Below are 4,177 nucleotides of genomic sequence, written 5' to 3'. Positions count from 1 at the left end.
AAATAAAAAAAAATAAAAAAAAATAAACCATTGAGAATTTCTTTTTCCCCATTACATTGAACAGTTTGCCTTTGTGTCTTGTTTTAGCAAGGTAAAATTATTGGCAGGTAATGAAAATTATTTTGGCAGGTATCTCAAACCTACCTTCCAGATTTTGATGGGAGTCCATGTGAATTTACTTGTGGAATATATTCTATACTTCTATCAACTCTGGTGATTAGGTTGTCTAATTTTCTACATCAAGGCACATCAAACTTCTTGAGTCATTCTGGCCATTCGTACCTCATCAAGATATCAAAACAGTTCTTAATTAGGTTTTGTGATATTAAGTATTGACTGATACCAAGGAAGAAACTGACTTTCAAGGCATCTGGTACCAACAATCTTGGCTAAGTTTTTAATGATAATAGTATCTGGTAGCCACATATATAAGTGTATGTACATACATATATAAATATATACATAATAGGAAACTAAAGAGGAAAATAAATAATCTTAGTCAAGTAGTAGACCGAGATCTTTCAATTAAAATTTGAGGACATAAAACGCTCTTAATTTTTCACACTAGTGTCTTACTCATATGGCTTTCTCTTTTTTTGAGATGGAGTTTCCCTCTTGTTGCCCAGGTTTTAGTGCAATGGCGCGACCTTTGCTTACTACAACCTCTGCCTCCTGGGTTTGAGCGATTATCCTGCCTCAGCCTCCCTAGCAGCTGAAATTACAGGCATGCAACACCACGACTGGCTAATTTTTTGTATTTTTTAGTATAGACGGGGTTTTTCCATGTTAGTCAGGCTGGTGTCGAACTCCCAACCTCAGGCAATCTGCCTGCCTTGTCCTCCCAAAGGGCTGGGATTACAGGTGTGAGCCACCGTGCCTGGCCTTGGCTTTCCCATTCTAACAAGCATGATCTGGCTTGTATATTCATTTTTCACATATACTAAGAAAGGGGTTGCTGAAATAAAATGCTATATGTGCATTAATGTAGTTTCCTTATTTCAACAACTTAGATAATTTCTCTTTTTTCAGGAGTTCAGATGAGAAACTGAAAATCTATTAGTCATTGGGGCATTTAATGGAAGCAGTTACATACAAACATTTAACCTCTCTGAGCTGGAGTTTCCTTATAAAAAGATAATTTTTCCAGCTCTCAACATATCCTATGGATACGATATGTAGGATCCTGTTTTTAATTTTTTTTTTTTTTTAATTCTGCCTAGAGGAACTTTTTGCCTTCATGCTTTTATATGGAGGTTTATTTTCACAAAAGAATAAACGTTACATTAAAAGGTAGACTTAATTCACCCTGTAATAAATGTATGAACATTTTGGTACATTATTTTTGTGATAGCTCTTTGAGGGAAAGACAGGGTAAGGTGGTTCTTGAAGTTAACACTGAAGCCCTTAAGTTCTGAGGAAGGAAACTATCAAGCCATCATTACTCCACAAAGCATTATTCCCAGTTATTCCCAAATTCCCTAAATTACCATGTTAATGCACGAGTTGGGAGTTAACCAGAATCACATAGATGTTAGCTAATAGATGGATCTACTTTTGCGGTGGTAACTACATTTTAAAAAGTTTTGGAGTAAGTGTTCATTTATTCTGTTTCTTAGTTTGAAATTCCAGTCAAAATTCTCAATGCTAGTCGATCAATGAATCTGATAAGGAAATACAAGACAGTCTAGCTGCTAAACCAATCTCCTAAATCTTATTTATGTTAATTTTGTTCTCTAACAATTAGAGGACTACCATATAGTCCAAAATAGCATTGGTATTGTACCTGTGACTCCCCAAGTGTCTTTAGACTGAAAGGCCAAATATTTAATTATCAATAAACTATTTTATTGCACCTTTTCTAAAAGTGAGCTTGGTGGTTTTGGAATGATACCTCTTTTAAGTGGGTTTTCCTCTCTGCTCCCGCTTTTTTTTTTTTAGACAGAGTCTTGCTCTGTTGCCCCCAGGCTGGAGTGCCGTGGTGCAATATCTGCTCACTGCAACCTCCGCCTCCTGGGTTCAGGTGATTCTCCCACCTCAGTCTCCCAAGTAGCTGGGATTATAGGCACCACCACCATGCCTGGCTAATTTTTAAATAGAGTCTGGGTTTCGTTCGCCACATGGGCCAGGCTGGTCTTGAACTCCCACTTCAGGTGATCCACCCGCCTTGGCCTCCCAAAGTGTTGGCATTATAGGCGTGAGCCACTGCCCCGGCTTCTCGCTTTCTTCGCAGGATACCAGTGTCCCCATATGAAAATTGTATATTTTAAAGATTTAACTCTATGGCATTTATTAAATTTACTTAACTTTCTTGAAAAATCTTGGCACTTTGCCAGGTTGTCTCATCTTCCATCCTTACCTGTTGTTTCCTTGATCACATCTGTGTGGACTCCTGTTTTAGTGTCAGGGCTTCCTTGATCTATGTTAAGTGCAGTTCTGCATTTCAGCTGCCTGCTGTACACATTCAAGTGCTCCCTCTCATTAATTTCTCATATCACATCCAGTCACATTTTGATAACTTACTTGAAGAGGCCTGAAATGTCCTCTCTATCCAAGTCCTATTAGTCCTTTAGGAAGTTCAGATCTGGCAGAACTCCTTATAAATAAGTTAAACTTTTAAATGGCACATTTAATTTTACTGGTTATCTAGCTCCAGAGTCTACAACAGTATTGTCAAATAGAAATGAAAGCCACATACGTAATTTACTTAAAGTTTTATGGTTTGGACCCAGTTAATCCTTCTAGTGTTATCTTCCATTAATAATGTCTGTAAAGAAACTGCCTGCCTTGTGTTTCTTTGGCTCATCTCAGTTTCTGATGTCTTGAATTCTGGCCCATTTTCTTCAACCAAAATAGGTTAAAATTATCTTACTATAGGCTCTTTAAAACCACCAACATCAGACGGGTACAGTGGCTCATGCCTGTAATTCCAGCACTTTGGGAGGCTGAGGTGGGTGGATCACCTGAGGTCAGGAGTTCGAGACCAGGCTGACCAATATGGTGAAACCCCATCTTTACTAAAAATTCAAAAATTAGCCAGGTGTGGTGCATGTGCCTGTGGTCGCAGCTACTCGGGAGGCTGACAGGAGAATTGCTTGAACCTGGGAGGCAGAGGTTGCAGTAAGCTGAGATCGTGCTACTATTGCGATCCAGCCTGGGTGACAGAGCAACAAGACTCCATCTCAAAAAAAAAAAAAAAAAATCCAACATTGTATCCCTGAGGAACAAGTACAGATGGGAGAACATCAAGATAAAAGTCTTCACTTTGCCTTCTGGGTACAAATAAGGCTATTAGCTGATTTTTCTTCTTTTGTATTTTTTTTTTGAAATGGAGTCTTACTTTGTCACTTTGGCTGGAGTGCAGTGGTGCGATCTCTGATGACTGCAACCTCTGCCACCCGGGTTCAAGGGTTTCTCCAGCCTCAACTTCCCATTACAGGCACGTGCCACCATATCTAGCTAATTTTTGTATTTTTAAGTAGAGACAGGGTTTTGCCGTGTTGGCCAGGCTGGTCTCAAAACTCCTGACCTCAGGTGATCTGCCAGCTTCCCAATGTGCTGGGATTACAGGCATGCGCCACTGCACCCAGCTTTCTTTTATTATTTGTGCTATAGGTTTGTGATACAAAAAAAAATTTATCAACCTCTGTTTAAAGGTAACTTTAGGAGCAAAAGTTTAGTTTTATTGTTTGTTTGGAGACGGGTCTTGCTCTGTCGCCTAGGCTGGGTTGAAGTGGTGCCATCTTGGCTCACTGCAGCCTGGACTTCTGGAGCTCAAGGGATTCTCCCACCTCAGCCTGTGACCACAGGTGTGTTCCACCACGCTCGGCTAATTTTTATTTGTTGTTGTTTTTTTTTTTTTGAGACAGTCTTGCTCTGTTATCCCGGCTGGAATGCAATGGCATGATCTCAACTCACTGCAACCTCTGCCTCCTGAGTTCAAGTGATTCCACCCTGCATCAGCCTCTTGAGTAGCTGGGACTATAGGCATGAGCCACCACGCTTGGCTGGTTTTTATTTTTTATTTTTTTTATTTTTATTTTTTTTTTGAGACGGAGTTTCGCTCTTGTTACCCAGGCTGGAGTGCAATGGCGCGATCTTGGCTCACCGCAACCTCTGCCTCCTGGGTTCAGGCAATTCTCCTGCCTCAGCCTCCTGAGTAGCTGGGATTACAGGCACG

General features: G+C 40.2%; 1 protein-coding gene across 1 annotated transcript in view; it reads left to right on the top strand.

The window, feature by feature from the left end:
- The window catches only part of LOC108289999 (synaptotagmin binding cytoplasmic RNA interacting protein), a 41,301-nt gene extending 41,043 nt beyond the window's left edge, over nucleotides 1-258 (top strand). The window contains exon 13 of the transcript XR_001819385.2: nucleotides 130-258. The gene's annotated coding sequence lies outside the window, so the exon portion shown is untranslated. The remainder of the gene's footprint in view (nucleotides 1-129) is intronic.
- The last annotated feature ends 3,919 nt before the right edge of the window (nucleotides 259-4,177 follow it).

Source organism: Cebus imitator, unplaced genomic scaffold, assembly GCF_001604975.1.
Source record: "Cebus imitator isolate Cc_AM_T3 unplaced genomic scaffold, Cebus_imitator-1.0 Scaffold418, whole genome shotgun sequence".
Taxonomy (NCBI): Eukaryota; Metazoa; Chordata; class Mammalia; order Primates; family Cebidae; genus Cebus; species Cebus imitator.
Note: the sequence above shows the minus strand (reverse complement) of the source record. Positions and strands in the feature narration are given on the sequence as shown.